The 12823-nt window shown below is 47.7% G+C and overlaps 1 protein-coding gene across 9 annotated transcripts in view; it reads right to left on the bottom strand.

Annotated features, from left to right (window-relative positions):
• The window catches only part of srcin1b (SRC kinase signaling inhibitor 1b), a 74752-nt gene that overhangs the window by 57737 nt on the left and 4192 nt on the right, over positions 1-12823 (bottom strand). The window contains exon 1 of one of the 9 annotated variants that reach the window (XM_076760173.1): positions 2933-3054. The exons of the other annotated variants lie outside the window; for them this stretch is intronic. The gene's annotated coding sequence lies outside the window, so the exon portion shown is untranslated. Of the gene's footprint in view, positions 1-2932; positions 3055-12823 lie in introns of those variants that run through there. 9 annotated transcript variants of the gene reach the window in all.

The raw sequence follows: 12823 nt of genomic DNA, 5'->3' as shown, positions 1-12823 counted from the left end.
CTCGCTGATAATGAAATCCCACCACCATAAGTGCCAGCTGCTTATACAAATAACACACAAATCCATAAATAACCATGAGCCCTGATATCCAGAAACTCATTCCGACACTGCCGGGAACGTTCTTCTACCTGGCATTTCAGAAACTCTTTCATCTGTCAACCAACGCGGATCTCGGGGGACTTGAGTTAAACCTGGGCTCTGTGACCCAGCGGATGTGTAATGTCGCTGCGCATCCGCCACAACAGCGTCCTTAAATGTGCCGCTCCGTCGGGGACATGAGGAGGACGCTGTGTCATACATCAACTGTAAAGTCTAAACCATCTCAAGCCCACAGAATAATTCAGTGCAGCGCCTCCTCAGCTCCTCCAGCATCACTAATAGAGGCGGACTCAGACAGACTGCAGTCCACCTCCGTCTCTGCTTGTTATCCCTGATCTCCTCTGTGCTGTTCATGTCCCCCGTCTCCTCTTAGCCTTTGGCGTGATGCTGACAGCTCAGTGGGCTCCGAGCCAGAGCTGATACTACTGTCTGTTGTAGGTCAGCCTCCCTCTGGGGGGGGGGGGGACACACAATGACAATATGCTTAACAGGAGGCCGTGCCCTGGTGGCTCGGCGGGTCGTGTTCTTGCAGCGCTGCTGGTGTCACATGTCTTCCTCTTTCTCCTGACATCTTCGCGGCTCCTCTCTATCATACACATGCAGTAATAAAAAACATGGCTGCTCACTGCTGCTGCAAAGTGTGTCAGGCTGCTAAATGTGTAAATGAAAGGTACTCTCAACGCGTACTGTACATTAAGCGATGGTTTTAATATCTTTGCAGTGATTGTTAGACTGTATGCACAGGCACAGACTGACGTGGGCGCCTCCACGCTCAGGTAATTGAAGCACCTGCAGGGAAAGCACGCTGCGAGGTGACAGCACTGAGAGCTTTAACTGGGAGCTAAACTGCTTCTCATTCCTCTAGTTTAAGGCTGCTGTTATTCCACATGTTTCTTATGGTCAAAACCCAAAAAACATTAGCAGGTCTGTCAATACTTTATGATCCCCCCCCCCCCCCCTTCTGCCACTCAGCCCCAGTGTGCAGTTCACACTGAACATAACTCAAGCAGGAGGAAATGGTGCTTTTATTAGGGACTACTTTCAGCGGTGGATTAATATACAGCCGAGCTGCAGTGAGCAGGACGGCGTCATGAGAGCATCACGGTGGCTTCCTGATGTGGAACAGGTGAATCAGAACAGTGTGTGTTCTTGATACACACAGGTTTCTTGCTGGTGTTGGTGTTTTCATCATATTCGCCGGCAATAAGAAAAAGTCATCCTCTAACTGTGTCGGCTGCAGCGCTCCTCAGTTTCACTCAGACACCCATCACCCATTTCACCCATCAGACGTACAAACGCGCCACCTTGTGATGCAGCCATCTTGACCTAAGTGGGTCAAGACGATGCACTTTAAGCGAACACACAGCAGGAAGCGCCGCGACTGATTTTCATGTAAACCAGACGGTGGACGGGACGGTGAGCGAGTGCATAGCTGTGACAGCGTGTGGATCACAGCGGCCTCACGATGGACTGAACCACCCTGTCGCCTGGTTAAACAGCATCTCATGTGCGTGTATGAAGTTCACGCCGACCCCTGCACAGTTATTGAGATTAGTGACAAATACATTAAAGTACAAATACTTTAGCAAATACTTTAAGTGTGAACATGTAGCAGTAGTGCCGTACGGGTGATTAAATGCAGGTTAATGGTTTGTCCCAGCCCCGCGTGCTCAGCCTCCATCTAGACGTTTAACTTCTTACAGTGTGCCATTAAGAGATTTGATAGTTTTGAAAAGAATTACGCAACAGATTTTTGGCCTGACTGTGACGTAACTGGAGCTGTTATTTAATTATAAAGCACAGCCTTATGTAATAAACAGCTAACACAGAATCATATTCCAGAGGTTTGGGTTTGTTTCTCGTCTCGAAGCTTTTTGTCAGACAGTCGTGACTCTTTGGTAAGTGACAGATCAAAGAAGGAAAGGAAGGAAAACGTCAGCGGTGACTCAGATTAAAAGCTTGCTTTGCGTTTTCAGGCCATCACAACTTCTTTCCACCATTTTCCAGAAAGAGGCAGGGCCCCGCAGTCTGGAGATGTACAAACTGATATCAAACCAGCATCAAAGTGAATTCTGAAGCCCCAGATTCTGAGTCACCAGATCCTCCAGAACGAAGGCAAAAACAGAGAACACATCCACTTCAAAAAGCCTGAAACTGACTGGGAGTCAGTGGTGTTACTGGTGTACAAATCTGACACACCTCAAATAAACCAACACAGCTCTCTCAGCTGAAGCCTGAAGCCTGAGTTCAGAGCAGACCGAGCACGCCACGCCACGCCGATTCTGTCACACACACATTCATCTCACCAGAAGGAATAATCAGCCTGCGCGCTCATTTGCATTTCCACCAATTGCAGCAAGTCCCCTGAGCGTGTTCAGCATGTATGGTTATTAATACGACCCCCGAGAAGGAGAGAGAGGATGTGAGGAGTTTGGGGGGTGGGGGGGTCCTCGTGGACAGTGTCCCACATGCTGTAGCCCCCAGCAGGAGCGCCGCCTTCCACGTGAAGGTCAGCCCAGGTTATCTGGCTGCCCGCCGCACACTTTTCTCGCCTTACATGACAAACAGTGCTTAGTTTGGCTCTTCTCTGCTCTCGTTCACCCCCCTCCCCATCTCCCCTCTCCTCTCTGCTATCTTTTTTTGGTTCTCTCGGGGCTATGCAAAGAAGCCGGATAATCCTGGCGCATGCAGCCTGCGAGTCTTCTGCAGAGAGCGAGTGGCTCCATCTCAACAGCGACAACCCAAAAACCTGCTGGTGCAGAATGTGGCAGAGTGAGCAGAGACGAACGAGCGGGCGGACGGACGGACGGACGGACGGACGGACGGAGCGTACCTGGCTCGTGGTCCTGTGCAGGTTGGTGTCCCCCTCTGGCCGAGACTCTACATGGCAGTGGTGTGTTTGTGCCTGCACATGTGTGTGTGTTGGAGGAAGGAGAGGAGCGAGCTGAGGAGGAGGCGCAGGGTGCAGTGGAGGAGATTGGAGGCAGAGTGCTCAGTGTGTGCTGAGACAGAGCCTGAGCGTCTCCCTCCCTCTCTCTCTGTGTGAGTATAATCCTTTCCACAGTCTACGGGGACGAGCTGCAAATGAACCAGCTCTATCTCTCCCTCTCTCCCTCCACTTCCCTCTTGTTCTGTATCTCAGCTTTGCACATGAGCCCTGAGCAGAATTACCCCCCCACCCCCACCCCCCCCTGCCTCCACCTTGCAGTAGATAAGCCAGAATAGCAGAGAGCACTCTTGCCCTTAATGACTGCCACAACTCTATCGCGCCTTTTCCCCTTTTCCCCTCCACTAAGGTCTTTACGACGCCGCGGCGTCCGGGCTCGCTGGTGTCGCAGTGACTCCTCTGTGCCATCACACCGCCGCTCCAGCTGTGCTATTGAGAAAAGCGTGTTTATTGTTTATACAAGCACTTAGGACGCGATAATGCCTCGGCGTCGTTTGAGTCGGGCTTGTTTGCGCCGAGGCTTCAGCTGCATTTGAAGTTTTGTGTACTCATTTCTGGCAACACTTTTAAAGACGCGCTATGCAAATGTTGTTAGTGACTCAGACTATCCTTTATCCCATCTGGAAATGTCTGGCAACATATTAAAACAGGCTGAATGTTTGAGGAGAAAGAGCTCGGCCGCCTCCAGTCGCCTACATTATGTTATTAAACCTATGCTTATGTTAGTAATTCATCCGTTTCATGTGACTGCAGCTTTCCAACGCTCTCATGTTTAAAGGCTTCTCCAGCCGAGCTACAAAAAGACATTGTTCCACTTACCGCTGCGCTAACGGGCTATGCTGCTAGCTTTGCTTTTATCTGTGAGGGTTTTCAGATGCACAATATGGCCAAAAGTATGTGGACAATTAATTATAGCAAATTTCAATGGGAGCCAGCTTCGCAGGTGTAAATGTTTTCCCTTTTTCTTACTCCTAATTTGGGGTTTAGACAGCTGGTCGGTTGAAATAAGACATGTGAAGATCAGTGCTGCAGCCGTTTGGTGTGGAAGGACCTGACCGGCCTGCAGAGCCCTGACCTCCATCCTGGCCCTCAAACATGAACTGGATCACAGACCGTGAGTGAACATCATGGCCAACATCAGCGCTGGACCTCACTGACGCTCTTGTGGCTGAATCGGAGCAAATCACTGCAGCAGTTTCCAATAATCCTGTGTGTGTGATGCTCTGATGTCTGCATGCTTTTGGCCATGTTGTGTATCTCTGCCAACACCCCGACATTCTTATTTCTTGTCCGTATTATTTCTCATCAACTGTGTGGTCTCTAAAATGACAGAAAGTGGTGCCGAATGCCCATCAGATTTTACCAGAATAACAGATCAAAAACCAGATTTTCAATTCAGTATCAGGACAGAGCACAAAAAGCAGGAAGTTATCACGTTTCAGGAGCTGGAATCAGTGAATTTTTGGCTTAAAAGATGAGAAATAAGTGATTGTGAGCAGCATAAACAAGTTTCCATTTTGGTTCGGAGGAGGCAGCAGAAGCTTCAAACATCTCAAATCTGAACATTTGATGTCTTCAGGTATTCTCCTGAATACAGCAGGATGTTCTTCATCACTTCCAGATGTCACACCAGGCGGAATAAAGACGTGGTCTCATTACTGCTCATGCCCGGATACACGTACAGTATGCCACCTATTCATGTCATTCACTTTCACTGCTCTTCACTGCTGCGAGAGCAATCAGCGGCATACAGAGCAAATTGGTTGTGATGTTAAGATGAGTTTATTTCCTCCAGCTGGGTTTACATATCCACGCTGTGACAGCTACATCCATCTGTACGCGTCTGTCTCTACAGCGTGTTTAGACCAATTTCCTCTTCCTATGCGCCCACTCAAACGCTCCCGCTTCCTAATTTAGGCCGAGTGTTTCTCCCCACCCACGCACTCGGCCCACTGCGTGTATCCGTGATGCTACGGCGCCCCAACGCGTCGAGCCTCTCGCCTCCCCGTGACGGCTGCGGGGTGGGAACGTGAGCCCGGCGGATTACGAGCGTGTCAAATTGGCAGAAAGTGTTAGCATCACACCGATCACCGTCACATTTACCCCCACTGGTCAATTATCGAGACAGATAGCTTACACAGATAATGGCCCTTAACGGCAACTGGACCCATTTCCTGCTTGGTGGACGGAGGGGGATGAAGAGACGGAGGAAAGCAAGCATTAGCGATGTTGTGATAGGAAGAAAATGCTTCTTTCAGCACAGCTAAAATCAGACTGGGTAGACTGAGACAGAAGGAAGAAAGAGGTAAAAGGAAAAAAAAGGAAAAGAAAGGGGGCCTATATTATCGCAGACTGCCTTTGGATCCAGGCGAGGGCCCGGGTGGCAGAAATATGGAGGGAGAGGCACACTTGTCATCCCAATGAAATCACTCTCCAAGGCTGCTGAGGAAGGCGAGAGCTGCACAGAGATGAGATCCTACAGCCTGTGTGTGTGTGTGTGTGTGTGTGTGTGTGTGTGTGTGTGTGTGTGTGTGTGTGTCATGAACAAGGAAAGCTGCCTGCTGATTACACCGCACTTCCTTATGAGCATCTTTCCTCTCACGCCCTCTGCAGATACATCTTCCTCTTAAATCTGCTTCCTCCTCTCCGAACAACACGAGACTCGTGTCGTCAACATTCACTCCAGTGATCCGCAAACCAGCCCTTCACTGCAGTGCTATCTGTATTAACTGACTCCTCTGACGCTCTTGTATGGAGTATAGTTTTACTGCCTGCCATTTTATTTGGGCGGTAACCTCTGAAATCCACAGAAATGAACATAGAAATTGGTGATATCACTTGATTAATCAGTGAGTTCATCAACAAAAAATTAACTGCCAATTATTTTGATAATGGATTAGCTGTTTAAGTCATTTCTCACAGTACCTCTTTGGATCCATCTTATAAAACTGGATGAACAACAGCGTGATGTGATGCATTTTAGAGATGAAGACATTTAACACACACCAGTGATGACACACATTAATGATGAATCTGAAATCTCAGTTTGCTGCTCAGTATTGATTAATCTACTGAGTGTCCTTTATATAATTGAGCTTCCAACACATAACATGAAAATAATTTGCTGTTCAGATCTGTTAAACTTCTCCATTTCTATTTGACCTGATTATACTGTGTTTGTGACTCCTCATATTTCTTTCATAATGATCGCGTGTGGAAAAATAATCTTCAGATCCAACTACAGCCAGCACACCAGAATCCATCCACAGCCCGGCGCTGTTCCCGGGGGCTCGGGCCTGAATAGAAAAGACAGAAACTTCGATATACTTTGAGTGAATTCACCGGCTGACAGCACACCAACAGTCGATCACAGCCACAGAAACAATGAAAGAAGGGAGACGAGCTGAGATCCCTCAGAGAAAAGTGTTGGCAAAGACAGAAACAACTCAAAAGTCACAACAACCAACAAGTAAAGAACTGCTGTGGATGAACGAGGCTACGGGACGTGATGATGAAGTGGTTCAGGTGTTCTGTGACTCCTTAAAGTCCAGCAGGCCAAAGATCAGCCATGTTTACTGTTAACGGTGCCAACAACAGCAGGAAGCACACAGACTTGGTTTATTACCTGAAGCATCAGCATCCAATAAAGTACAGAGAGCTCAGAGTCTCACAGGCACAATGAAAAACATCTCCTGGAAGCAGCAGAGAGGCACTCAGAGGAACAACAGCAGTAAAGTGCAGCGATGCGACCTGCTGCGTCCACAGTTACTGAACCAGCAGAGGCTGACGTGAAGGCTGTGGGGTGTTAGCGGCAGGCTAGCACCAACAAATACTGAAGGAATCCTTCATATCAATTATCAGGAGTCTGCACAGGGTGTTTTATTTTGAAAGTTTACTGGATTCTCTACACCGTTCCTGTGTCTGACTTCCTGTCTGGCTCCATGTGCAGTTGACATGTCACCTGTCTAAACACACTCAGCACATTTTCTCCGTGTCTTCATTTGAGGACGCCATCTCGTGCTTTGGGAAACACTAATTGACATTTTTTACCATTTTCTGAGATTTTATAGACCAAAAAACAAAAGAGTCGATGATGGACAGATGAATTGACAATGAAAATAATCTTTAGTTGCAGCCCTGATCGCATTCATTACACTGAGTCACGGTCAGACATCAAAATAATTGTTGTAATTACAAGTATTATTGTAATTATGTTACTGTCAATCAGCTAATGGAATAATTGTTTAATCAGCTGTACAATTGCCTGTTGGCGTATTTTCAGCTAAAAGGAATCAACAGAAATATTGAAGGAAACTTTCTTCTTCTGCTCAGGCTGACCTTCATCTCTCTCCTCATCTCAGAAGCCCCTTCCTCTGGACAGGAGCCTTTCATTGGAGGGTCATATGGGAGTTCACGGAGGAGCGATGTGAATGATCACCAATGAGTGGCGGTTAAATGTTGTAGTTAAGTCATTGATGCGGTCGAGCAGCGCTTGTTTGCTTTCAGCTTGTGTGTCAAAGCTGTCACACCAGATACGAGCTGACGAAGAGGAGGAAGAGATCAGAGCTGTCACACAGCACATGTACGAGATACAAGCAGCTAACACACATGCTCCACATGCAAGCACACGTGATGCGCGCAGGCGGGCGCAGACGCTTCATGGACCGACCGTACGACATATGACGGGTCGCTCACGAGGCCTCGTGTCACGACTACAGGTTTCAAAACGAATGCTAACGTTCATGCTCTCTTCATGTCACTGTCAGATACCAAACCAGCAGCCACTGAAGTCAAGGCTGCTGTAGAGAGTCTGGTCAGTTAGAGAGAGGCATCAAGGCTGTTAGCGTCAGGCTAGCAGCTGTGTTTTCATGTTCACACACTGAATTCATTCATTCGTGTTCACATCATTGGTTACTGCATTGATTATATTTGTCTTTCTTATCCTTGAAAGTCTTTTTATATAGTTGTGATGCTACTTTGGATGTTTGTCTCAGCAACAGTAATCAGCTCTGGCTGCTGGACAAACACCACTGTGTTGACTGATGCAGTGCAAACAGCTGTCGAACTGTGGGAATCCTCATCTAATCTAATCTAATCTAATCTACCTGGATTTAAAGCAGAGGTACGAGAACAGACATCAGATTTTGACTGTTTGCTAATAAACAACATTGTTTTATGTTGGGTAAAATGTCAACAACATTATTTAACAAGAGTCTACAGTCACAGAAACACCGATGCTGTCCTTCAGTACCTCACAGAGCTCGATGCTAACACCAACACGCTCACAAGAACAACATCAACATGTTGGTGTTCAGCAGCTACAGCGTTGACCATGTTCACCATCTTATTTTAACGTGTTAGCATGCTAACATTTTGTGACAGTGGAGCTACGCGAAAAGCTACAAGGATCATCAAGGTCGTTAGAGGTCATCCTCCGAGGAACAAGAACGTCTGCATGTCTATCTCACTGCTTTCTGCAGTCATGCAGGAGTGAACTGCAGGGTCCAGGGCGTGGTCGGGGTGCAGGGACCCCGCTGTCGGGTGTGGTTAAGGTGCAGTAAAGGCCACAGCAGACGAGGCGACACAGACTTTAAACAGCCTGGCAGCAGGTCACTCTTTAACCTTACGTTAAAGACTGTGATCCCAGGTCTGAAAATCAAACGCTTCATTCAGCTCCAGCTCCAGCAGAGGTGTTTTATCGAAGCTTATTAGTCACGGGCCACAAATCCAGCATCGATGTCACTTCTACAGTGATTTACGTCACCAACTGTCTCAGTCTCCATCCATACCATATAATCCTGTAATTTGAGCGAATCAGACCCGATGTCCCCCGTGATGTCGGAGCTGTTCTGCCTACGCATCCAGCATGCACAATTCAGAGCAAACGGGCAATATGTGAACCAATGTGTGGCACCGCGCCTGCAGCGCAAACCGATCTCACACAGACAAACGAGCAGAAACGACGAATTTCATAAAACAAATGAAACGTGCACACACAGAGGCGCTTCCTTCATCCTGCAGCCTCTCTCCTGTCACAGCAATACACCTTCTACCTGCGACGGCGTGTGTGCTCCTCTCTGCTCTCTGTGCCCTGATGTGTGACAGTAATGCCATCTGATAGGCTGCTCCCTACCAGAGATGTCACTGAAATAGAAATCCCTCATCAAGGACAAAACGTTACGGCTGTGAGAAAAAAAATCTGGAGATGAATATCTGTGATTCAGTCTTTGAGGGAAAGTTGTCAAATTAGACTCTCAGTGTATTTCCCTCTGCACTGGAGGTGCCAGAATATGAGAGAGCAGCCAGAAGACCTTGAAGTAACCTCTCTCTCTCTCTCTCTCTCACACACACACACACACACACACGCACACGCACACGCACACACACACACACGCACACGCACACGCACTGCAAAATCCAAAACCCCATGACAGTTTTTAATGCTTTTCCTATGGTATCTTAAAAGCTACACGAGAGGCCATGTGAGGGAAAAATCAGCCCATGCTTTTATGCAGCACAACAGAAAAAATTCACCCGGAGACTTCTCTGAGAAAAAAGCTCAAAGATGCAAAAGTGTGTGCACAAACACAATCTGTGTCTCAGATCACCCTCTGCTGAGAGAGACGTGGAGGCTGCAGCCCGAGAAGCTGATTGGCTGATGTGCCCGACGAGCTGGGAATCAAACTTCAACAAGCGCACACGCACACACACACCGTGGACCTGCTTCAAAGGACTCTTTAAAGTGTAACAGTGAATTGTCGCAGACGCAGTTTGTTTATGAGTTTCCATACGAGACGAAGTCATGGGAAAACAACGACGTTCACGCCGCCCCACAGGGCCTTCAGCTCTGTTAGCAGACCTTTATTCACGGCAGACATTTTGACCTTCTGAAGCAGGAAACGCAGAGGTGGAACTAATACAATTAAAAATGGATCCATTACATTTACTAAGCTGAGAGGCAGCATGTATGTGCCAACAGCAGGACCCTGGACTGACACAGCTGAACAGTAATTAATGTCATTAGTTACACCTGAGTCAGACAGAGCAGCGCCTGCTGTGAGGGAGGTCTGCACTGATGGATCAAGGCCCTGCTGGGACTTAAAGAGGCACTTCACCCAGTTCACATGCCAAAGTCAATTTACTGTTCACAGAGAGCACTGAGCAAAGCATGAGAGTGACGTCAGCGCCGTTATCTCAGCTCAGGGCGTGGAGTTTTCAGTTGCATTGTGGGAAATGGATCCAGCCTTCTCAAGGACTATAAAATGTCTGCAGACTGTAGAGACTACATCACTGCGTGCTCTTTGAAGGGATCAATGCAGCAGCCTGAGGCGCACACCATGCAGCTACAGTGTGATGTACCGCCTGAGGTTCGACTGACCTCATACCGCCAAGTCTCACCTCTCAGGTAACGCTGCGATGCTGCTCAGTCAAAAACAGTATTTGATATTCACTGGGATCTACACCCTGATGAACTACATCAACCCGACACGGGTTACAATCATACATTTTAAGATAATAGCCTCATTAATTATTCTACTTTTTATGTTGGACATTATGACCCATCCCTAACCCCAATGAGACATCATCCAGCAAAGCGCTGCGTTGGCCAATCAAACGCATGGACGCACACATTCCTGGTGGACTACTTTGTAATGTAAATGCTGCACGTCTGTGGTTCACTGTGATAACTTCCAAAGTAGTAAAATCCCTCCTCATATTATAAACCACTGCACGGTGCTAAAAGATGGATTACTCCCAGTGGAAAGCCTGGATGGTGTAACTGGTCCCTGAAGAAGAACGACCCCACCAAGGAATCAAAGGATCCAAAAATACCATGAAAATGAACCATATTTGATTTTAAATGTGAACAAACTGAAGGGCTGCTGCCTGCATCTCGACAGGGATTTGACAAGTCATCAGAATACATCACTGTCTGACTTCCAACATGCATCAACTCTTCATCACATTCACTCCTCGGATGCTGCACCTCCTCTGCCTCCTCTGTCTGTAAGAGGAGCCCGCTGACAGTACAGTCAATGAATGAGTCAATGCTACGTGACGCAGGAGGGGTCTGCTCCATTTTATCCTCTAATTCACTCATCCTTTTGTCTAAAGAGGTAGAAGTGCAATAAAATCACATTTCTAACCTCAGCGGAGGAATACGCCTCCTATGACGTGGTGCACATGATTAGAAATAAAGCACACGCCCACAAACAGAAGCCTCAGAAACCCGCTGGCCCACCGCGCTGTCAGTAAAGTCACCCTGCAGCTGAGGGTCAGACCACGCTGCAGGGATCATCGGCAGAATAATGTACAACTGTGTGGAAACTGTGATAGCTGTGCCGAGCCTCTCCCCGTGCAGAGCCGTTCAAACGATGGCCGCCACGGCGCCCACATGAAGTCGTTATCAGCACTTTACGTCCAGCGACTGTCAACTGGAGGAGAAAATGGGAACAGCTGCGACTGAGACAGCGCGACGCTGTAGTAAGCTGATTTATTAGAGAAAAGCCAGCGCCGTCCCTTCCAGGAGAGGCTCCTCTCTGCTTATTCCCTCCATTTTTCTTTCACTTGTACACAACTTCTGGAGGCTGGGATACAGAAATACTGATGACAAAAGCATAAAAGGCTGCTTCATTTCTTTTATCCTCCTTTTCCTTCCCAGACAAGGGAAAATTCTTTTTCACTCCAAGCCTATTGCATATAATTTGTCTTCATACAGACGGATTTGCCTTCAAGACACTTTTTTCAAAAAGAAAAATCTTCCTCGGCACGCAGTGCTCTGTGGCAGCCATCGGCATCTGTCCTCCAACGACAACATGCTGAAAAATGTCCCCTGTCCTCGTCTCTCCACGTCTCTCTGTGCTGTCCGTGTGTTCGTCTGATGCCTCAGCCGGCCAGAGGAAATGAGGTTAAGGTAAAAGATGGTGGCACGTTATAGGAAAAAGAACCTGTCGTAACACAGTTTAAAGACTTAAAGACATGTAAGTTTTCCTGTTTGAGCGCGATCAGTCGGACGCCGAAGTCGGTCAAGTCAGTCACATTTTGAAGTGGATGGAAAGATGTTCTGAAAGTGGAGAGATTCTTCGTGTACGTTTCATTCTGACGGCCGGCATCCTGACATCCAAATCACCAGCTACAGCATCTTAAAGCAGCTCGCAGTGGAGTTTCTACTCAGCTGTCTCAGCTCCAGAGGCCTCGATGAATAAATGAAGCAACATCCGCAGACAGACTGCCAAGATTATCCTGGGTCAGCTTCTCCGAGCAGAGCGCCAAATGAACTGAGATTTATTGTTAATAAATCTCATACAGCGAGTGTTTCATTGCTCTGTGTAATCAGGAGGCCAAAGGTGGTTCATTATTCACTAAAACTCCTCTTTCCAGATCTCACCTGAGGCTGCGACCACAAAGTGTCCCTTAAAGTCCTCTATGACAGCATAAAGACAACAGTGAAAAGAACGACACCTTCACAGCTCGTTTTAAACCAGAGGAACACGTTTCCGTGTCGCCACATTTGAGCAGTATTTGCCAAACAGGCTGCAGAGTCACTGCCGCTCAACTGAAAGAGCGTCCTTGAACAAGAAACTGAAGCTCTGCCAGCTCCACAGGTGCTGCTCTCAGCCTGCACTTCACTCAAAAGGCAATCGCCACAGGATCATTACGTCCCCTTCAAACGGGAGGATGTGGACTCTGAAGACACGAGCCGAGCCTCAACAGCTCACTGGAAAAACAGCTGCAGACGGAGCTCAGAGGCGACAAGAGAGGTCAAATGTTTCATCT

Source organism: Chaetodon auriga, chromosome 20 (genome assembly GCF_051107435.1).
Source record: "Chaetodon auriga isolate fChaAug3 chromosome 20, fChaAug3.hap1, whole genome shotgun sequence".
NCBI lineage: Eukaryota > Metazoa > Chordata > Actinopteri > Chaetodontiformes > Chaetodontidae > Chaetodon > Chaetodon auriga.
Note: the sequence above shows the minus strand (reverse complement) of the source record. Positions and strands in the feature narration are given on the sequence as shown.